Source organism: Eubalaena glacialis, chromosome 17 (assembly GCF_028564815.1).
Source record: "Eubalaena glacialis isolate mEubGla1 chromosome 17, mEubGla1.1.hap2.+ XY, whole genome shotgun sequence".
Classification (NCBI taxonomy): domain Eukaryota; kingdom Metazoa; phylum Chordata; class Mammalia; order Artiodactyla; family Balaenidae; genus Eubalaena; species Eubalaena glacialis.
In genome coordinates this window covers 68381825-68406106 of record NC_083732.1, presented here as the reverse complement: position 1 = coordinate 68406106, position 24282 = coordinate 68381825, and the positions used below count along the sequence as shown (strand labels likewise).

Genomic DNA, 24282 nt, shown 5'->3' with positions numbered 1-24282 from the left:
TTCTTTTTGTAATTTGTCGTTATTCAGCAAGTTTTTTTGTTTTGTTTTTTAACATATTATATGTTTTAAGTACTGTTAGGATTTATCTATCCTTCTTCTTCATTAAAACAAAATAATTTTGGGACCCAGAACTCAAATTCTGCTTTTCCAGCTTATTTTTTTTTTACTTCCTTTAAAATCTCTTCTCAATATAATGAGAGATCTGGAATTCTTTCAAAGGAGTAAAATTGAAAGAGTAAATAAAAACTAACTCATCCAAGGATATTTAGCCAGTTGGTTACAGAGAAGAGAATAGATTTTGGACCTTTCAGTTTTCAGTGGGGAACTCATATTTGATTTTAACTAATGTGTAAAATTGGGTAGAGCACACTCAGTGATATGTGTGCAGGCTGCCTAGGAGCAGTCAAATCATTAAAGTATGTGTGTGAGAAAAAATAAACACAAATTTCCTTTTTCTGGTTTGTTGTAAGAGGGGATCCTTTTAAGCATCTTTTCATCTGAAAATTGTAAGGTGCTTGAGGGCAGACCTTTGGGTCTTGAGATGTGTGTGCACGTGTGTGTTCATGTGTATGCCTGTGCAAGCTCATGGCCACCTCTCATGCCTTTACCTAACACACACTTGTGCATCCTGAGGTCAGCGGGGGTTGTTCCACACAGGCATTTTACTCAGGTTATTCTGGAGAAAATTCTGAAGAGAGCCATATGCATTGATCATAAAGTTAGGAAATTTGACCTGTAAAGTGATGCTCAGATAGGAATTTAAATTCCCTTTCCCAATTTCTCGTGAGCATTTTTTGAGGCCATTTTTTCCTATTCTTGCTTGAATATAAGCATCACGTGGGGAGCAAAATTTGGATTGTGAGGTTTTTCCCCAGAGATTCTGATTGACTTGGTCTGGCTATGATAAAGCAGATTTGGGACACATAGGAAGTTAAGAAGAGGGGAATAAGATAAAAGTTCACTTGAAAGGTATTGCAGGAATAGGGAGCAGAGCTGGCAAAGTATTGCAGGTTCAAAAGAGCACTGGAGAAGCGGGCGTGTGCCTCAGGGATGTGGGTGGTGGGGTGGGGAAGATGAACCCCGGGAGGTAATTGACAGACACATCGTGAAGGGCCTTGTGTTCAAGGCTCAAGAGTTGGGTTTTTTTTAAACATCTTTATTGGATTATAATTGCTTTACAATGGTGTGTTAGTTTCTGCTGTATAACAAAGTGAATCAGCTATACATATACATACATCCCCATATCTCCTCCCTCTTGCGTCTCCCTCCCACCCCTCTAGGTGGTCACAGAGCACCGAGCTGACCTCCCTGTGCTATGCGGCTGCTTCCCACTAGCTATCTATTTTACATTTGGTAGTGTATATATGTCCATGCCACTCTCTCACTTTGTCCCAGCTTACCCTTCCCACTCCCCGTGTCCTCAAGTCCATTCTCTAATGTCTGTGGCTTTATTCCTGTCCTGCCCCTAGGTTCTTCATGACCATTATTTATTTATTTATTTATTTTAGACTCCATGTATATGTGTTAGCTTATGTTATTTGCTTTTCTCTTTCTGACTTACTTCACTCTGTATGACAGTCTCTAGGTCCATCCACCTCACTACAAATAACTCAATTTTGTTTCTTTTTATGGCTGAGTAATATTCCATTGTATATATGTGCTACATCTTCTTTATCCTTTCATCTGTTGATGGACACTTAGGTTGCTTCCATGTCCTGGCTATTGTAAATAGAGCTGCAATGAACATTGTGGTACATGACTCTTTCTGAATTATGTTTTTCTCAGGGTATATGCCCAGTAATGGGATTGCTGGGTCGTATGGTAGTTCTATTTTTAGTTTTTTGAGGCACCTCCGTACTGTTCTCCAAAGTGGCTGTATCAATGTACATTCCCACCTACAGTGCAAGAGGGTTCCCTTTTCTCCACACCCTCTCCAGCATTTATTGTTTGTAGATTTTTTGATGATGGCCATTCTGACTGGTGTGAGGTGATAAGGCTCAAGAGTTTTAACTTCATTGTGGACCCAGTCCCTTACTCAATGTGTACATTTTTTGTCCTTATTTATGATCACAAAAGTAATATTTGTCCATTAAAAATAGAAACATTATATAATAAATTGATCCCAAAAGGAAATGTTCCCATAATTCTACCCTGTCCAACTCCAATGAAATTACTGTTGTAAAGTGTCTGGTGAATCAGATGAGTGATTTAGAGTTATAGCTCTGGTGGTAGATAGGATGGAATGCAGTGGGGAAAGCCTCCAACTTAGAGATAAGATGTGATGCCATTTCAGTATCCCAGGCAGGAGATGAATGAGGCTCTAAACTAAGGCATGGGAGGATGCAGAAAAGGGGAGGCCACTGAGAGATATGTAGACAGTGGAATGGAAAGGCCGTGGAGGAGTGAAAATGGTGGAGGGAATCAGAGGGACCTCTGCGGTTTCTGGCTGGGTTAACTGGCTGGGCCGTGGTGTCATTAAGGACACTTAGGAATTTGGTGGCAGATCATATGGTTGGAGACATGTCAACTTTAAAGTGCCCGGGGGGATGTGGGGATGAAAATGTCTATTAGCCTTCTGGAATTGTGAAAGTGGAATTTAGGAGTAAGTTGGGATTTAAGAATATGGATTTGGAAGCCACAGAGACATGAAAAAAAAAAAAAGAGATACAGAGTAAGGGAGGCAAGAGAAACAATAGTAAAATGGGTCATAACTGCTTAAGTGCTTTTGTTTGTAAGGCTTAATGAGATTACGGCCTACATTCAGATTGCGGTAGTAGAGAGGGATGGGTAAGTTATCTCCCTAGGTCACAAAGAGGTTATAGGATCTGTTCTCATGAATTCATCAAATTTAACTTCTCATGCTGAAAAAGTAGAAAATTCCTAAAGGAGCTATCATATCAACTTTTTTGTTTTTTTTTTAAACTTGAAAAAAATCCAAATAAAGAATATTCACGAATTTAGAGAAATGTTCAGTTTAGATTCCAACTATGGTCATTCCCATAGCTATGTGGTGAAAGAAATCATGTTTCTGATGAGGATACATTTTTAAATGTTGCACTGAAAAACTGTGACTAATATGAGTTTTGGATTTGCTATTGGGTGTGTGTGTGTGTGTGTGTGTGTGTGTTTGAATTGAGTTCATAGAAGTTATATCCGAAATCATTCATTTGTCTTCTGGAGGGCATTTCCATTTGGAAGTAAATTTTTTTTCTATTTATTCCTCTAAATATTCTAGAGTAGGAAGAAATGACAAGCCCTCTATGCTCGTTTACAAAGTTTGAGCTTAAAAGAAAAGGCAAATTTATTTTTAAAATTTACAATAGCTGTATTGTCAGTGGATTTGTGGCAGAGTCTACATAGTGTGGTTTTGGAAAATACACTGACTTTTCATGGCTTCAGACACGATTTGCTTCACCAGTGCTGCCACTCACAGACTCTTGGAGGTGACTTAGGGCCTCTGGGCTTTAGCCTCCTGTTTGCAAGTGAGGATAGCAACACACATTGCACGGAAGGGTTTGAGGATTAAGTTACACTCTGGATGAAAACCCAAGCCCAGTTCTAACCTGCCCTGGGTTGGTATTCAAAAAATGTCCCTCCCCTTTCTATTCTTTCCTTCCCCCCCAAAATTCATGCTCTTGTTTCTGTTAAGTCCCTTTTGTAACACTATTTTAACATGATACTAAATATATTGCCAGAAACCATGTTTCCCAAAGCGTATGGTGTAGTTTATAATTTCTAACTTAGCTTTTTCATTAAAACTTGAAAGCTTTTTAGCTTTATAAACTCACTTTTTGCTGCTAAGGATTATGGCGGGGGGCGGGGGCTGGTTTCTGTCTCTACATTTCTGGTGGCAGCTGGATCTCTGCTCTCTCAGCAGTGAGTTCCCTGTGTCCAAACAGAGCATGATGCGTGTCATGCTTTGGCTGTTGGTGGAATTATTTCTCCCGCCTCTGGAGCCCGTGGCAAGGATAGAAGCAGAGGGGTCCCTGGCGCAGTCCGCTATGCGAATTGGTAGTTATCCTGAATGTCACAGCAGCCTGGAAACGTAGACCCCATCAGGAACCCAGCGAGAATTCTATCCAGTGCCACTCTGTTCCGTGAATCTCCATGTCATCAGGACCGCAGTGACTTTGGGAGTGTATGTGAAGCCGAGGCACTGTCACATTCATATCTGTGTGATCTAAATGCCCTTTTGCTTTTCCATCATTGTCAGGGCTGCTGTTGTTTCTGTGCCTAAAAACGTAGCCTCAAACAGCCCACCATCTAGAACTCTGAGAGATGCTGTCGACCTTTATGACTCTTCTCTTTGAGGAGAAGATAGACTCTGCTCAGGTTCCAGAAATGTTGTCTTAAGATAGCTGGAAGGAAGTGTTTGAAATGGCACATATGCTTGTGATGCTGGTAACCAAGGAAACATGTCCCTGATGCAAAGCTTCCTTTAAAAAAACGATAGTACCTTTGGGGGATTGTCTCAGAATCACCCACAGCAAGATTCCAAAGGGATTTGAAATTAAACTAGGTCACTTCCAGAAACTGTATCAAGAATTAACAAAGTACATGAAGAACTGCTGCTTTAAAAATGCACTGTTTAGAAGAACAACCCAATACATTGTGGGTATAATATTCTAGCATCGGAATAATCTGAGTCTTACATCCATTATAATGGATATTGGATAAATCTTACTGGAGTAAACTTTCCTCTGCTCATGCCTTATTATTTGTATTATTATTATTATTCTTAGTTTACCTCTTATTCCCAATTAATCTTTAGATTCTCTCCACCTCTTTTGTAACAGTCAGTGATTAAAATTATAGAGTGTTGGTTCAACTCAACACCTACCCAGCCTGCATATGGAGTTTGCTAATACATGCATCTTGTGTAGAATCGTAGAAACTGGAGTTGATTTAGAAGATAATCAGATACAAACTTTTCTTTCAACAAATGAGAAACCGAATCGAGGAAGAGTTACTTAGAGGCAGAAGCCACGCCCTGAATCTGAATATACACATTTTGGTAATGTTCTTGACACAAAGACCTGAGCATTATTGGTACAGATCATGTAGTATGATCACTAATACCATTTTAACATTTCTTTTTGTTACAAAAGATTTCTGAGTACTGGACAACAGGAAAAATATACTGAATTTACAAACAGCAGAAGGATTGGGATAGTCCTGAATGCAAAAGTCTCAACCTCATATGTTTCAGCAATCAGGCAGTCTTTACAAATATGTAGACTGGTCTGTTATAAAAGAACAGGAAGTGGGCAGGTATTTGGTAAATTGCAGTGGGTACAAATACCTAAAGTTACTTAACCTCTGGAAGGACTCTTGACAGCCAGATGGGTAGCAACCCCTGCCTTAAACTTTCTTGTAGTAAGCTGAAAACTGAATTTGTGCTGTATTTTTCTAAAGTGATATGTTTTGTAATTAAAGACATTGAAGTGGAAAAAAGTGTACATAGAATTTTCACTTGAGAGCAAATTTTACACCTGATGCCTCGTTATTAATTAAATTATATACCTGGGAATACAATTTCATCTTAGCTTAAAAGTTAAATTCTCATTGTCTATGAAAGACACTATGATTTTAAAGATACTTATATTCTTAGAGTCATGAAAGTGAGCACAGACCCTGAAACAAATCTGTATTGTCGGAAAGCAGTGGTTCTCAAACTGCAGTGGGTACCAGAATCACCTGGAGGGCTTCTTACAACAGGCTGCTGGGCCTCGCCCTGAAATTTCTGAAATTTCTGATTCACTAGGTCTCGGGTGGAGCCTGAGATTTTGCATTTCTAACAAGTTCCCAGGAGATGTTGCTGCCTCTGCTCCAGAAACTGTGCTTTGAGGACCACTGAATTAAAGGAAACCCAACGGTTTACTTTATTTAATATCAGTATTCCATTTAACTTGGTACTTTTATTTTATCCTCAACCTACTTGCTCAGCCAGTCACTCGAAGACTGTGGCCCCTTAGGTAGAACATCATAAGCAGTGGTGGCTGGTCTTTGTTCAAAAATTGGCTTTAAGGTTGAGGAGGAGCCCTAATTTGTACTGTTGCCAGTTTGAGTGGTGCAAATACACTCCTATGTCCGTGGCAGCATTTTTCACAATAGCCAGGATATGGAAACAACCTTAGTGTCCATTAGTGGATGAATGGTTAAAATGTGGTATGTATATACAATGAAATATCATTCAGCCATGAAAAAGAAAGAAATCCTGTAATTTGCAACAACATAGATAAACCTTGAGGGTATTATGGTAAGTGAAATAATCTAGATGGAGAAAGACAAATACTGTATGGTATCATTATACACAGACTCTAAATAAGTCATAGTCATAGAAGCAGTACATAGAATTGTGGTTATCAGGGGCTGGCTGTGGGGGAAATGAAGAGATACAGGTCAACAGGTAGAAGCTTTCAGTTATAAGATGAATAAGTTCTGGGGATCTCATGTGCAGCATGGTGACCATAGTTAATAGTAGCGTAGTGTATACTTGAGAGTTGCGAAGACAGTAGATCCCAATTCTTCTTACCGCCCCCAGCAAAAAAGGGTTCATACGTGAAAAAAGGAAAAGGAAGGGAGGGAGGAAGAAAATTAATTTAACCTTATGTGAGACAGACTTTTCACACCTCTTTGAGGGTCAGGTATGGAGAGGTATAAAAAATAAATTCTTATTTACACCTGGGTGGTCCGATGAAGATGATTCTAGTCAGGGGGAGAGTAGGCACTATAGTTCAAAAGTCATAGACGGGCTGTCCACAGAGGAGTTTTATTGGCTCTAAAGCCTTTTAATTTTGAATTATTTGCTGACTTACTGAGATTTTGCATATAAAAAAATCTAAATTTCTGTCTTTTATTGGATGAAAAGTTAGCAATTGTGGCAACTCCAGGCCCAGGTTCTTACTCATCGGCCATTAGCTGGAGCTGCTTAGCTGCTGTTTCCTCCTCTGCCTGGTCCCCATTTAGACTGGGCAGGACCTTTCCAGTCCATCCTTGTCCCGAGGCTCTCAGCTATGCTACCCTTGGACCTTCCTCATCCATCGACATTCATACTGACTAGTGCTGGCTAGTTATGCCCTCTGCACCACTTGAAGATGCAAATCCAGGAGAATGTACATCCTCCTTCATGGGTACAAATGCCAGTGGGGAGAAGGGAAGCGTTTGGTCACCTTGAAGGACCTTTACAAATTGAAAAGTGAAAGTGGTCAGGTATCTCTTTTTTGCTCCTTCTTCTGTGTTGTCATCCCCCTGCTCTCCCTTTAGTTGGGGAGAGGGAGAGGAGGAAAGAGGAGTTATACTTTCTAGAAACAGAATCCAAGACCCAGAGAACCCTCTAATCTCTCTTTCTAAACTATAGACCTGGGATCTAGATGAGGATATTCCTGATAAGAGAATACTTGCTCCTCGGTGGTTTAATTATTGTTTATATGGTGTAAACACTTTTCTGAATCCTGCTATTCATTTGTCACTTCAGTGTTTCTTTTCCCATTTTCTCTCAGCATCTTGAATCTGCCCTGCCCAGGTTGGTTTTTACATCCTTAGCTTCTGTGAGTATGGGAAAACACAGAGCAGAAGAAAATCCTTCTCACAAAATCTTTGACTTGCCTGAACCACACTGTAGTTATTTTATTTGAGGGTAATAGCATGAGGAAGATGTTCTAAGGGTCTCAGAGAGAAAAGCCCGGATTTAAATCTGATCATTATCAGATTGAGAGCTAAATACTTTGGCAACTTTCATGAGGAAATATCCCTGGGAATTTTCTGGATAAACATCATTCTTAAGTTTTGGCAGTGTGCAGAATTTAGGCCACCCACATTGTGTGGAGTCCAAAATTGTTCAGTGAAATTTAAATGATATGTTTCAAGAGTTTGGTTGAACTTGTAATTTAACCTGGGAGGGGGGAGTAAACAAATACTTGTGGGAAAATATTTGTGCTCAAAATCAATAAGGAACAGGCAGTAGTTTGCCCTGCACTCTGAGAGCTCTACTTTTCAGCTGAAGGTAGTACTGGGTGGCATTTGTCAAGAGCAGGGAGAGATGTTGGGCATGTTGACTTGCTAAGGATCACTGCTACTGCCTCCTTGTCTTAGGATGTTCAAGTCAAGTTTATCCACAGATGAATAATCAGTGGGATTTATTCAGCATTTACTTTGTGCCACATGGTATAATACAGGAATTTAGCACTGTCAAGAGTCTCACTTGTGAGATGGAAAAACTGACCCTTAGAGGAATCAGTAACTCTGTGGTGGTCTCGCAACTCACGTGTGAAGGAATGCCAGGCCTTGGGTGCAGCTTTACCTGAGTCCATCTTTGCCATCACAAATTATCTGTATACGTCATTGCCCTTGGAAGAGGATTTCTTGTAAGTTGTATTTTTTATACTCATGAGTGTTGAATCTACAAATGCATGTCTATAAAAGTTTATTATTTTAAACTCCTAAACTGGCTTCATAAAGCTTTTTGGATATTGCTTAGCACACACAGTCTATCTGACATGGCCTGAACGTATTTTGATTTTTAATGAATATTGATGTATATATTATGGTGAGTTCATCTTACTTTGTAACACATAGCTTTATGCCTTAACTTTCTTTTTCTTTTTTCCTTCTTGTAGTCGATTTATCCACCAACCAGCCATATATATAGGGAAATAAATATTTTAAGCTCTTCTCTCATTTAGGAAAATTGGAAGACCCTAGGTTTTCAGACTCCCACCTAAATAAAGTAGGCAGAAAAAGCACAGCATCTGGTGAATGGAGCATGTTAGATTTTCCACTGAGAATTCTCTCATGCATCAGTTTTCTGGTGATTCCTGGTACTCTCCCAGTTAACCTGGAAGTGTGCTTTTATTAAGGATTTCTTTTTCCTCGAGGCCAGATGCGACCTTGCCCTTTGTCTGAGCGGCTCTGGGCCATGAGTGGAGTATTGGTACCTCTGGGAAGAGAGCGGCTGCTTCAGGGCCTGAGCATTGGGGCAGCCACCATCTGTCCATTTTTGTAGACTTTCCGTGCTTTAGATGTTGTCCTCACCACAAGGGCCTTTGAGGGTTGGGGCCACAACTCTCCCTCTTATTCTCCCGCTACAGCCGTATAACTGGTTGTAAAACTTTCACTTGTAGATGAAAACTCATTTTGGCAACCACGAATTCCCACTATAATTCATTTAGAAACTGCAGTGTTTCTATTAATGGAAAAGTAAGCTCAAGCATCAAACAGCCTGGCTAATACGTGTTGTTAATTGCATATTGTTGGTAACTGTAAACTCTGAGATTGCACTAATAAAAGGTAATAATTCCCAAGACAGCCAGGAAGGGAGCTGAGGATGACTGCAAATTCAGCTCTTGCAGTTTTGCCATGTTTGGCTACGTTTAAGTGAGCGAGAACTGATCTGAGTGCTGATAATGCATTGGGAAATTTTTTTGGACTAAGTAGGGGTGATTGGAGATTGAAGACTTTGTGTCAGTATGGGGACATGGTGACTGCTGATGGGGCAGATGGTTTTTTCAGATAATTGCTAAGGGCTCAGAATGCCGTGGCAAGTGCTTCTCAGAAGGTTGCAGCTCAGCAGAAACCTTGTATGGTCAAACCTTGTATGCTTGCCTTTTGGGTCCACATTTCATGTAAGCCGATACTCAAAGCGAGCACTTGTAGAAGGAGAAGAGGATGTGGATAAATCAGAAGACTTGGACTTGAGGCTGGCTCTGTCCCTTAGCTGAATGCCCTGAACCAGAGCCATTCAATTCACTGAACTTCCGCTCTTCGACATTTGTAGAATGTAGCTACTTTGTTAGGGCTGTTATGAGCATTCCATGAGATAATGGAGGATATGAAAAACCACTTTGTAAACTCTTTAAGTGTGAGGAAACTAGATACCTGCCCTTTCTTAATTTTCTGATGAGACAAATGGACCCAGGGGATGCATCACTATAAATCTATTCTTTATACTCGAGGTTCTTTCAAAATACCACCCCTGAGTAGTGCTTGTAGTTTCTTTCTCTCTTTAAAAAAAATTATTAAAAAGTTAGTTTATGACCTACTCTCTGGGGCTGGAAGTGCCTTTTTTTGGTAACCCAGATTCCTGTGGCTTGCATTGGGTCATTACTTTGGGCAATCTGATGCCTGAGAAGATCTTGTTCTCTGTGTTCCAAATAAACCCTCTTGGGCTTGGAAAAGGCACAGTCTACAATGTGTGACTAATGGGCTGTTGAAGGTGTTAGACGTAGCCCAAGAATCCGATGAATCAGCGGCTGACTGTTGTCTTTAGTAGCTCTCACCATTTTCCCGCCAAAGATAAAAGACCCCCCCGCCCCCACTGCCAACAATTAAGTTGACTGTAACAGCATTTATGGCAGAGCTGGAAATCAAATGAAAGTCAAGATGCCGCTACTCTTCGAGGCATTCTTCCCTAGTGGCTTAACACGGGTCAGACTCCAAGATGAGGAGGAGGATGAATGTATTGTGTCCTTCAAGGAGAGATCTCAGAAGTTTATTTTACCCTTTTGAAAATTTGACAGTTTAAATACATACTTTAAAAACCTATAAGTAGGAGGCAGGTTTGTTATGTTTAATTGCATTCAAAGATATAAAAGTAGCGGAGTTGAAAGAGAAGAGTCTAGAAGAGATTGTTACCTTTTAAAGTCTTTATCAAGATTATACTATAGACTGAGTAAATAAAAAGTAATAGCCCAAGCTTTTCATCTTGGGGTGCTAATGAAATAAATACTGTGGCTGTACTGTTTTCTCCTCCAGTCCTCACTTCAACTGAGCACTGAGGGTGTCCTGGACAGGGGAGTGGGCATCCTCTCTGAGCTGGAGGCTGAATTCTCTTAGCAGAGCCGGCATGGATCCCGAGAAGATTGTAGGGCTTGGCTACAAGGGGTCCCTGTGCCTACTGCGCACAGGTGGAGACCTGCGTGTATTTTCATTACGGTGATGGGGACGAGTGGTAGCTCTTAGCCTCTGCATAACTGTAACCTCTGGAATTCACGAGACGATCCTGACCATAACGTGTCATCCATTCCCGTCCAGAGTGTGGCACCTCTTTTTGGCATGTGCTTTTGTCTTGCATTTTTTGTTCTCTGAAAAACTTCTTCCAGCCAAAGGTTGATGTGCCTGGATGATTTATGGCAGTGATTGTCAGGGACTTTTGAAGCCCATCCAATTTCAGGATTCGGCTTCTCATTTCTTGTCATTTATGGCACATTTGATGAATTCTCACTATCAGCTGACATGTTTCATAATTGTCAAAACTTTGATTGAAGTCGTATTTCTGGGAAAACAACAACAACAATGGGAGAAAGAAAAAAACAAGGCTCCTTTACCACATTTTTTTCTCTGTGCCCCAAACTGCTCTGCTGGAGGTTCACAGCCCCATCATTTAGCCACTCAGTGACTTGCTGACCTTGCAAACCCATCTCCTCGCTCTCCTTTTACAGTCTTCTGCCTGCATTTACCGTGCCTCGTACTTTGCTTGTTTGGGCCTTTTCTGGTCCAGAGGGTAAAAGCTGTTGAAAGTAGCGCTTCAGAGAAAGTTTCTAAGCTTTTCCCTCAGACGTCTTTCAAGGCACATCTGAGTGGGGCTTGCATAGATGGTATCAAGCTCTTTCCGTTATCTTAAACCTGGTGTTGGCTTATTTTGTTTTTGCTTTTATTCCACAACATTCTTTGGCTGGAATGTCAGCTCTTCAGGTCCTTGGCTGCTTTCACAACCTAGAAATCTGCTTCTGTACTTTGCCGTTCTTTTCATAGTTAAGGCAGCAAATATCAGTCAGTGATGGATCTGGTCCCTTTGTATGTAGAGTTGATTTTGTTGTTGTTGGTTATTTTTTATTTTATTTTCTATTTTATTTCATTTTATTTTGTTTTAGTTTTGCCCACCTCAGTCCTGTGCATCTTTCTAATTCCGTGAAAAATATTTATAGCAACTGACTTCTTTTCCTTCCCACTCTGTCTGCAGGGTACAATGACAAAGAAGCCTTTCTTTTACCCTAGTTTATAGTTTCTCAGTTTCCTTCCCCAGAAGCAATCACTAATATCAGTTTCTTTCGTATCCTTTTAGAGATATTGCATGCACATACAAGGATTCATTAATATACATACATAGAAGCACACATACATATACAAACATCAAGATAAAGTTTGAACTCATAAATCTGGACTTCTCATGGTACTGTTTAAAACATATTAATATCTGTCATCTCCCTCCTGCTATTTAGATGAAAGACAGCCTCCTTATGTCCTGCAAGGACATGCCCCGTCTGACCTGGTTCCCCTCTGACTCTCCAGCTCATTATCACCAGTCTTCCTCTTTCTCAGTTCTCCAGACACACCCCCTGTTCTCCTGTTAGTCCCTCAAACAGAAGCCTTCCCTGCTCCCTCACATTAGCCCAGTTACCCTGCTCTGTGCTGCATAGTTTCCTGGACTGTCCATTTATAGCATGCATCATAATTTTAAAATTCTATATTTGTATGACTATTTGAATAACATCTTTCCTCTTCTGCTAAACTCCAAGTTCCATGAAGACGGGAAGCTTTGCTTTGCTTTCCTTCCTCCCTCCCTCCCTCCCTCCCTCCCTTTTTTTCAAGCCCTTTTATCCCTAGAGCCTGTGCTTTGCCTGAAACATATATAGTAGAATCACCATAGATCACGGTTGCATGAATGGATAATGAGTGACAAACAAATGGCTGACTGGATGGATGAATGTGTGAGGTGGAAGCTTCCTTTGGGTAGGGAGGAAATGCTGCCTTCTGGAAAACAGTTGCACTTTACTATCAAACACATTTTTTATCTGTAGACGCTAGGCACTTTCTTTTTTTTTTTTTGCTTCTAACCAATTCCTAAGAAGTCAGCCATCCTAGAAAGGTTGATCATAAAGCAGTCAGGAAAAACCAGGGTGGTTAAATAGGGTATTTACACCCCTGTTTTTATTTGGAAAATTCTTCCACGTTGTCATTTCTTAATAAGCCATCCAGAAAATAAGACAGGGTAGATTAGAGAGACGAGGAGGGAAAGGAGTGACTTCCATGCTGGACTTCTGGTCCAGTGAAGGTGAGACTCATGTCAGATACCTGTGTTCCTAACATCTGGCACAAGTTAAGTGCTTAGTACCTGGTATGGAGCCGCAAAGGGACGATGAACAAACGTGCAGGCAGAAAGGAAGAAATGGCACTGCAAATTCTGGAGCTGACATTATCATGAATGAGCTGCTCTGTTTCTTTGCTAAAGTCTTGAGTCTAATACGCTACTGGAGATCTATATTACTTACGCTACAGCCACTTTTTCTTTCAAATTTACCATCACTTTTTTCCTTTTTAGTTTTTCCCTCTAACTCTTGAGTTTTAATCTTTTGTCTTGAAAAAAGGCAGAAAATATAGGGAGCATTTGGGGCAGAGATGGAGTGATGAATTTTTAGGTACAGCTCTGCATCTGGATTTGGTGCTCATTCATTTTTGAAGGTTGACCATCCTATTTTCCTCGTAGGCGGGGATTCAGTTTACATTTACATCAGTCCACTTCTTGCATCCCAAATGGTCAAGGGAGTCAAGGTATTCCTATCTGAAGCTCCCCTTCTGCTGACTGAGCTTTCTTCTAAGCCAGAGCCAGGGAAGGCTTATTTGTTGCTATCTCCCATTGTGTGGATTGTGGCAGCACCATACTTAATTGCCAATGGTCAGGAACATTCCTTCTTAATAAGAGTGCTTGAGTTATTTATAATTAGCCCATTGCTTGTTTGTTATTGTATTTGAAGTGCTTGAAAATCTCTCTTAAGTGAATTTCTCCTTATTTACCTTATTCCCCACAAACTTCCTTTTTTCCTTAGCTAATCACAAATGCCAACCTAACCTTAACTCATCCTAAGTAGCAAAACTATTTTGCTCTTTTATGAAACATTTTGAACACTTATGTCACATTCAGTTACTTTCCAGGAAATAATGGGACCTTACCCTGAAATTTCGTGTGGCTTATGACTTAGTTTATGACACCAGATGGAAGCAACAGACTTGAATCCCCTACCCACCTGTTCCTCTTTTCCTTCCCTTCATTCATTTGACTTTTGATACAGTTCTCACATTTCAAAATATGCCTGGGTGCCAAGCCTCATGCTATGAATGATCCAGGGTTCAAAGTATTTGACCCTCACTGTTTCCCCCAGGCGTTTACCTCCATAAATGATAGGACACTCTTTCAGCCATGGAAAGTAATTAGTTGTTTCTTTTAATCTACCCAGCTGCATTCCAGAAAGTAATAAATCTCTGAAATTATTGAAATAATGAGCAACAATTACAGACACTATTGGGTTAACCTTGGGAGCTAATCTTAAGGGAAATTAAGCATGCATCCTTTTTTCTATATTCCTCCCCCATTCTTCTTTCTTTCTGTTTCCCCCATTATATCAATATATTCATATATATCAGCTTCACAGATACCAAACAAGTTATTGCCCTTAGGTAACACAGTCTGTACCTAATATGAAAGCCGTGACTGAGGTTTCACTGATGGTCAGTTTACCTGGAATTTTATGAGTCGGGAGGCTTATGGAAATTCTTGGTTTTCAGCCAAGTGTCTATTTGATTTCAGGAGGAAAACCCAGATCTCTCTCTACATTCATTAAAATGGGTTGATCAGGGCAACTAAAGTGATCAAGAGGATGGTGTGGTTTCCAGATAAAGTAAAGAGCAAAGAGATGAGGACTTGAGAGCGGTAGGAGGAGAGTGGTAGGTTAAAGGGAGGTGTGTAGGGTATGGGCAGGTGGAACGTAGACTTTCTTACCCAATCCCAGGATGCTGGAACAAAAGGGCACCTCTTTAAGCTGGAAGGAGGTAGTTTTAGTTCAAATAAAGGGAAATGGAATGGCTTTGCCCACCAGGTAGCAGGCATATCGAGCTCATTATCCCAAGTACCTGTGCCGTCTGAAATGCCAGGGCGTGTGTTCAGGGATGATTTAGGCAAAGCCCATTGATGGCTTCTCAACATCCAGGCAACATCCCAGCCTCTGAGTCCATCATCACATGGGCAAACAATTCTGTGGTACAAGTATGTTTTGATGCCATTGTCTGCCGTTTGATGCCATACAGTCTGATAGAAACGAGGCTTCTGGTCTGACCCAGGGTGACAATTTTTATGTTCTTAAAATTGGCCATCTTCCAGAAGTGTCCATTTGACTGTGCTCATATCTCAGTACCTGAACTTCTAACAGAGACATTTTATTTGAGTCATAAATTTTTCATGTCGAAAACTTCCTGACAATTATTAGCTAAATGTTTAGTCCAAAAGAGAGATTAAATACATATATCTTATAACTTAGCTACCAAATGACTTTAACCCAATGAGGATTTTCTGGTTGGAAGTAGTTTCATAAGACTTCGGGGAGAGACACCTAAAGATCTCATATTTTAGTGGTCATAACAAAACCTTTGTGATACATTATTAACTGCCCGCCATATGAAAAATATGTTCCTAGAAGCAACCCAAAGTGTATAGTTAGGCAGTCCTTAGCAATTAAAGCCTCCCTCTTTTAAAAAAATTTTTAATAAAAGTTCATATTTTCACAATAAATGATTTATAGAGAAATTTTAATGTGTAAGCTTTCCACCGAGTCTAACTGAAATTAGAAAGCTTTGAAATGAACTCATAAATAGTGTTCTAACATACAGAAATATACTGGAAGCTGTAAAATGTACAGCAGTTTATCACTGAAAAGTTAGGCTACATTAAAGGGTGTAGATTTGGTTTAACTCTGTCTTCCCCACATGGCTCAGTAGTAACTTTGATGCTGAACGTTTTGCAAAGTACTTTTTACGTATATCGCCTTATTTGATCTGTGGAACTACCCCCTCAAGTCAGAAGGAGGGTAGGTATTACCATCCCTGTTTTATAGGCAAGGGAGCTATGGTGCAGAGAGGCTAAGTGGCTTGGAAGGTCACCGAGACAGCAAAGTGAGGACCTAAGAACACACAGATTCTATGACTCACGAATCCAGGTCTCTTTCCCCTCAGCCATGCTAACCCATAATATAATACTATTCGATCAGGCATGCTCCTGAAATAACTTCAGACTGTGCTCAATGCTGAAGGACATATGCTGTGTTTTAATCAAAGAAGACTGTGACATCAAGGATTAGCTTGGCCTCGTTCCTTTGTATGATGCTGGGTAGCTGAAAATTTGAAGATGCTCTATATTTGTGTCTTTGATCAGATAATACGCCAAGCATTGTTTTATAGAGGATTATCATAGCATCTGCAGTGTGTTTTAGATAACACAATTAAAACAGCTCTGATTTCACTCGATGCTTTTAAAACCACCTCTACCTTGGACACCTCCATCAATAACTAGGTCTGGATCAAAATGTAGCACAAAAGTTAAAAGCAAAGGTGTATAGGGAAAAGACCTCGAGCTGTCTCTTTCTAATTCTAGCAAGGGGGGAGATTTGTAAATAGAATCTCTCATAGTGTCAGAGTTAACTCAATAGTTAGAGCGAAATGTTTCCATTTTCTGTGGCTGTAGGAACTGAGACCAGATGATTGCATCTGTTGAATATCTCCAAATAAAATTTTATTAAGATTCTCTCCAGACAAGCAGTTTTATAAGGATTACAAATAAAGCCCCAAATAGAGATTTTAGGTTTTCTTCCTTATAAAAACAAAATAAGTTTTTTTTTTTTCTGAAGCCGTTGGGAGAACACTAAAATAATAAGTGCGAATAAAGGTGGAAGAGAAGCAGAGACTGTGAATAACCCCCCAAATTGATGAACTGGGCTGACTAGCTGGCGTTGCTGCAGTATCTTTTCCATGTTGGACTAGTCAGAGGTCTGAAACACGAGACTATAAAAAGCATTCCTCAAGCAGTGGATGTATGGCTTTTGGTTATTTAACCGCTGTTTACTAGAAAGCAGTGTTGGTGGTGGTGAAGAGAGCAGGACCTGGAACCTGGATGCCTGGATTCCAGTCTTGGCTGTGCCGCTTACGAACCAGGGTAAGTAATTTGGGGCAGTTGTTTAACCTTTGCAAATCTAAAAAGGGGATGTTAACAATATTTCATACATAACCAGTAGTTAAAATAGTGCCTGGCACACAGAAACTTTCAGCCTGTTCAGATCACCTTGTTAAGAAAGGTTGGGGATGGGGGAAAGAAAGATAAAGACTCTGGGGACCTTAAGGCCTGGGAGATGACCATTCCATCCCTATGAAGATGTAGGGAGTCCTTTTCTGGGTCCAGGGGATGCGGGATGAATAATTACGGAAATGAATCTTTCCAGCAGTAGAACCCACCATTTACTTGCGGTTCTGCTAACAATTTAATGCTGGGTTACTCGTATTAATCATTATTCCTCTTCTGACCAGCATGTCTCTGATTCACATTCTTTTTCTTCCTCTCTCTCTCTCTCTCTCTTTCTCCACACACACACACACACACACACACACATGCGCACACGCTTTTTTTTTTTTTGAGCATAGCAGTTCAGAGAACTCCTTGGAGTTCCATGTACTCAAGACTTGGGGCCCTCTCTATATAGACATTTGAATCTATTTCTCCCATTTCCATCTCCTTTTTTTTGTTACTGCCTGACCTTACTCCTTCCTAAGTGAAAGAGAAAGGAATTAATTAAAGTTAGGGAAATCATAGGTTTCAGAAATGAAGAAACATGGATTTCTAAAGCCACTCACATTGGACTAGATTATTTTGTGTATATTTCTTTAAGTCTTTTTATTTTTTCTCTCTGCCCCTGGAGCTACCAAAAGCACATTGATCACTTTTTACAGCTTTGCCATGATAGGTGCAGTAGTTGCTTTTTTATTGAACCATAGATTGCAGTATTATAAAACACATTCAGAGGAGTAATGAAGGCCATTTTTAATTGCACTTGGGAAGCAGGGCACTATTATTAAATTATACCTGCATCTGTATTGGAAAGAAGCGAGAGAATACCAGATCATGTTTCTCTTTGGGATTTGAGGTTTCCCAGAGCTGAAGTGAATTCAGGGTTGCATGACAAAATTTGGAACTTCAGTCTTTGGGAATTGTGAGTCAGAACTTCCCCAGTCCTGTGATTAACCTCATATACCCACAACTATTGCAAATCAGACAACCAAGGGGTTAGTAATCTTAAGGTTATTCACTGGTGGGTAACTATATACGTGCACAGACAAATAGGACACAGGGGCACACGAAGATTTTTAGTTAAAAATTTGGTAGACGTGCATTGTATTAGTTTGTTAGGGCTGCCATAGCAGAATCCATAAACTTGATGGCATGAACAACATAAACCTCAACGTACTGGAGGCCAGATGTCCAAGATCAAGGTGTTAGTAGGGTTCCTTCTGCGGGCTGTTAGAGAGAATCAGTTTCACGTGTCTCACTTAGCTTCTGGTGGCTTGCTGGCAATCTTTGGTGTTTCTTGGCTTATAGAAGCATTGCCCCAATCTTTGCCTTAATCTTAACATGGGGTTCTCTGTGTGTGTGTGTGTGTGTGTCCGTGTCCAAATTTCCTCTTCTTTATAAGGACACTAGTTAGATTGGATTAAGGGCTCACCCTGCTCCAGTATGACCTCATCCCAACCTAACTAATTACATCTACAACGACCCTATTTCCAAATAAGATCACATTCTAAGGTACTGGGGTTGAAGCATATGCATTTAGGGGGACATTATTCAACTGATTTGTCTTTATTGGTATATGTGTATATCATAATGTTCTGCTATAAGTTGTTGAGAATTTCCAAGAAGCGTGGACATGAGTTGCAAGAAGAAAAAAATTCCTTGTGCAACGAACTGCACTAATTTCCTTCTTAACATTTCAGGGAAGTGTTCTGGAAGGTGAAATTGCTCTAAGCCAATGCATGGAAAATCATGTGCGAGTGATCATTCCTTTTGTTGCATTCTTCCAAAGATTCTTTTGGCAGTCCTGTGCTTAGTCCAGAGGCCTCCACCTCCGGTGGTTTAGGCATGTGTGTACACTATTGTGTGCAGGGTTGTGTGAAGCCAATTATGGTTGGAAACAGTCGCTTAGCTGGCAATTAGGTTCCTCGCGGTCTCAAATTATGTTGCTTTAAATTAAGATTGTGCAGATTTGAGTTGCTTTGGTAATTTGCAAAAGGCGTTTTGGGGTTATAACTAGAAATGTAATCTTCCAATTAGGAGGTTTTCTAGCTGATACCTGTTTTGTTCATTAAACTGCAGGCTCAGTTCAAGTATTTTTCATCTACTTTCTAAAGCAATGGTGAGAGTGCTTGCCATCCAGGTGAGCGGGGATAGAGGCAGAATCCTGAATCTTTGGCCCTGACCTCAGCTTTCTTGAGGACCCAATTTTGGCTTTATTACTGTTTACTTTAGCAACCCAGGTAAAAACAAGTATCAAATAACTCTTCCATTGCATCTAAAACCTGAGGTTTTGCAAGAGACAAAACCTTTCAAAAGTGAGATCTGTTGTTTAAATATGAAGTAATATTCTGTTATTAACCCAGGCCAGCCAAGACATGCTCTTTGATTAGCCTACAAAACAGAGGATAATGTGTAAGGAGAGTGGAGGCTATTTTACTTAGGAATGTCTTGGAGGTTTAAAATTTATCCTAAGGTGATGAGATTTGGATTCAAGGAGACAAACGGATAGAAGTAACTTAAGTTCAAGATGGTGGACATCTTGTCCTTATAAATAGGATCATACCAATCCATCTGGGGGAACAGGATGCTATGTATTGCATTTTCCCTCTTTCATTGGAAATTTTATAAACATACCATGCATACAGAGAAGTTCACAAGTCACAGGGACTCAGCTTGATGATTTTTCACGAAGTGAACTCATCTGTGGAACCAGCACTCAGATAAAGAGACAGAACCCTGAAAGGCTGCTGTGTCTCTTCCAGTCACTCACTCCAGGTTTTGTGATTGTGTTGAAAACTTGTTTTTACCAGCAGTAAATACTGATGATTTTTTTTTAATTTTAAAAAAAATTTATTTATTTTATTTATTTATTTTTGGCTGCGTTGGGTCTTCATTGCCGCGTGCGGGCTTTTCTCTAGTTGCGGCGAGCGGGGGCTACTCTTTGTTGAGGTGCACAGGCTTCTCATTGCGGTGGCTTCTCTTGTTGTGGAGCATGGGCTCTAGGCGTGCGGGCTTCAGTAGTTGTGGCACGCGGGTTCAGTAGTTGTGGCTCACGGGCTCTAGAGCGCAGGCTCAGTAGTTGTGGCGCATGGGCTTAGTTGCTCTGCGGCATGTGGGATCTTCCCGGACCAGGGCTCGAACCCGTGTTCCCTGCACTGGCAGGCGGATTCTCAACCCCTGCACCACCAGGGAAGCCCCAGGACTGATGATTTTTGAGAGTGCACTTCCATCTTGGTGGTGTTTTATAGTTGTCGGTTAATTTCTACTGGCAGCATTTTCATGCTTCTTGTACACCCTCCTGGAGGTTGGGTTTAATCCTTAGAGTGGAGCCTTCTGATTGGTGTGACACAGAGCAGAAGACGGACTTTACTGCCCCAGGCAGTGTCCTCCAGCCGCTGCTTGCCTTTGCTTCTCCGCACCAGACTGAGTTCCTGTGGTTCCTTGGGACCAAGGCCATCTTCTCCTTTGCCTCCATGTCTTACCTTTGTTGTTGTCCCTGCCAGGAGCCCGTCCATCCCCCTTGGCTCACTCCTATTCTATTAGTTTCCTAGGGTTGTCATAATAAAGTATCACACATTTTAAGCAACAGACATTTGTTCTCCTATGGGTCTGGAGGCTAGAAGTCCAGAGTTAAGGTGTTGGCAGGGCCATGTTCCTTCTGAAGCCTCTAGGCTTCTTTTCTTGTGTCTTTCTGGTATCTCCAAGTGTCCTCGGTTTGTATGATTTTCACATGGATATCTTCCCTCTGTGTCTTGTGTCTCTTTGTCTTCACATGGCATTCTCCTCTCTATGTCTTTTTCCTCTTCTTGTAAGGACTCCAGTCATATTGGATTAAGGGCCCAACCTACCCTAGTATGATCTCATTTTAACGAATTATATCTCTAACAGCCTTGTTTCTGAACAGATCGCGTTCTGAAGTATTGGAGTTAGGACTTCAGCATCTTTCTGGGGGACTCATTTCAACCCATAACACCTACTTTTCCCTCCCTCTTGGTTTAGACGTCACCTTCTCCGGGAAATCTTCTGTGATGTTCCTTTTCCCCAGCGTCTGGCTTTGCTGTCCCTTTTGATACCGCAACTCCCTCGTTTTAATACTTCTTAGCATATTTTATAATTGTTTCTTTATTTTCATTCTCTGCTCCACCCTAAGCAAGCTGATGTCAGGGATAATTTAGGGTATTTTAGAACTATTTGTTTTTGAATTATTGGAAGTGTTACATTACAGTAATGTGGAAGCATTTATTCATTTTGAGATAACTTGAAATATTGGTACCTTAGTCATCTTCATCGTCTCTCTTTTGGGAGGAGGAAGCGCTAAAAGCAAAAGCTTGGGTTAAGCATCACCCCTTCTCTTGAGTTTTTGTCATTGTGGACGAGCACGGTTTCTAAATCCTCTTCTTGAAAGCACGGGACTGCTGAGCAGATGTGGCATCTGGTTCTCTCCAGGACCCTAAGCAGATTACTGCTCCAACAGTTTAAAGACTCTTTACTGGCCACGGTAACATTACTTCTGGTTGCCTGTCTTAATTCATTTTAGATTAATCTGTCTCGTAGATCGAAGGAAAATGAATTGAGTCAGTAACTTCAAGTGTTATGTAAACTCTGTACAGTGCTAAATAATTGAGTAGAGTTTTATATACGGTTTTGAAATCGGAATGTCAATTTGACATAAATACTCCAAAACAGAGTGTTGGATGAGCTGATCTGCTCCTCATATAAAAGCTTTGAAACTTCCATTCCTGTATCATTCTAGAATGTTCCATTGCCCTCCTTCATGGAATATTCAGGGCCCGTTAATTTTCCTTGAGCATGTAAACTTTGGGAAAGATGAATCTGCTGGTAGAGCTCCTAGGCTCAGGGTTGAGGTTTTGGGGTGATGGTGCCCAAACTTCAGTGTGTTTAAGAATCACCCAAGAGGGCTGTTTGGAAGGATGCTTTTTGGGTCCACCCCAGAAACTCTGATTTGGTAGGACTGTGGTTGGGACCCAGGAAAATCCTTCGTAACCACTGGTGGTTCTTCTACTGACGTTCTCACACCACATTTTAAAGAAATACTGGTTTAGGGGATGTGAGGGGGAGAATATGGGAACTTCTGAGAAGAAACTCAAGACAATTTCCCATCAAATACATTTATCACAACCAGGCGGACCAAAAGTTACTTTTTTTGAATGGGAAAGGGGATATTTTGTCAAGAGCCCCAAAATTAGTTATTAAGATTTCTGGAGATCTGTGGGAGGAAGGCTAAAGTATCATTCTTACCAGAAAATATATACGAATTCTATTACCAATACCCTTAACCCCATTTTATGGAGGGAAAGACTTGAGGCTCAAAGAGCAAAGAAAACTGACATTGGTTGAGCACTTAATCAGTGAAGCAGCAGCCATATTAGTAGTTATTATCATTGTCTTTATTTCATGTACATTATAGAACAGCCCTGTGAGGTGTTAGCATTGCCATTTACAGATATGGAATGTGAGAGTAGGGTAGTTCAAATAACTTGCTGGGATTACACATTTAGTTTGTGGTCGAGCTGGGATTCACACACAGCTCTGTTTAACTCCAAAATCCATGGCCTTTTTACTACATCAGGTAGATTCAAGATCTTTATGTGGCTAGAATTGCTAGATAAAATACAGGATGGCCAGTTAAATCTGAATTGCAGATAAACAATGAATATTTTTAGTATGGCCCATAAAGTCCTTGAGATATACTAAAAATTTAATGGGATATACTTATACTTTAAAAATCAGTGGGTATTGTTATACTAAAAAACACATCGTTTATCTGAGATTCACATTTAACTAGGCATCCGGTATTTTTATCTGCTAAACTGGCCGCCCTGTATGTGGCTCGTGGGTTTTAGGTTGTAGGATCACACTCTCCTGACTTCTGACTCCAAGTCCATTCCCTCCTTTCTAAGTGCCATATCCAATCCTACTATCAAATGTTCTCTGCTTTTCTCTTTGGGCCTAGCAAATGGCTTATCTACCCTAGTTTTCTCTTCCTAGGTCAGTAAGGCCTAGCTCAGGTGAGAATAGGGTCTGTCTCAAACCAGTGAGCACAAGAGATGGCTTACACTTTCTTCACCCACAGCATGCATAGCTTCATTTGCTTAATTTTAGAGATAAAGAGTAAGAACCAGGGTAATCTTAGAGACAAGAGTAAGAACCAGGGTCAGGTACCTTCTTAGCGATGATAGAAAGAATCAGGCCACCAGTCTGCTACATCAAATTTAGGAAAAGGCTTTTATTTGGGGTATAATTGAAGTCACAGCAATAAGGGTAAGTTTAAAAAAAATAGCTCCTGGGATAAAATTTTTGTGAGAAAAATAATTATTATTTTTTTTGGTTAATGTTAGATAGAGTGCTTGTTATTTGGCAGGCAGTTTATATACATCATTCTTACAGGCTGCCCTGTGAGGTAGTAATTATTATCTTCCCATTTTAGAGATGAGGCTGATAGAGAAGTGATGTACGAAGCCCCAGGTATAACAGTGGTGACATACAGAGCTGGGATTTCAGCCAGCTGTCTCTACGCTACAAGCCCTGTTCTTAATTGCCCTGTGCTGCCACCAATGCTAGAGTTTCCAGCTGGGCACAGTTCTTCCACTGCAGACTGCCTTGTCAAGTGGCCTTGTAGGAATCTGTTCTCTGGGCTCGGGAGGCCCACAGCCCTGAAGGATGCTGTGGGCCCCGCCGGATGTGCTAGCAGAGGACTCAGGACTGAACATGCAGGCACCTTACTGCCTCTAGCTTTAGACATAGTAGCTCCCCAGGAGCAGGGTCACTCCCGAAGAGCCTTTTGATACCTGTGGCACACCGGGAGGTCACAACGACTTCTTCAGAAATTAGACCTTAGCCCAGGAGAAACCCTGTCATATGTCTTCTGTGTGCATTAGAAGCTTCCAGCAAGCCTTCTTAATAACGCTTGATGATTGCAGGGTTGCTTTGGAATTAAAACCAGCATCTGGCATGCACTTCAATAATGGTTCCCTGCTTCTGGCCAGAGTTTTTGAAAACTTACATCTATGAGTTTTCCTTTATTGGTAAATGATAACGAAGTGCTTTAAAGACAAGAAATAATGTTTGTGGTGGCAGTTGTGTGAAGGAGAAATGTGGAGACGGAGAGTGGGCCTTTGAAGCGTGGTCCCCTGTGCTCCTGCGCCCGTGAGCATCTCCCT

The 24282-nt window shown here is 40.8% G+C and overlaps 1 protein-coding gene across 1 annotated transcript in view; it reads left to right on the top strand.

The window, feature by feature from the left end:
• EXT1 (exostosin glycosyltransferase 1) overlaps positions 1 to 24282 on the top strand; it is a 291690-nt gene that overhangs the window by 77188 nt on the left and 190220 nt on the right. The gene's annotated exons all lie outside the window — the stretch shown is intronic.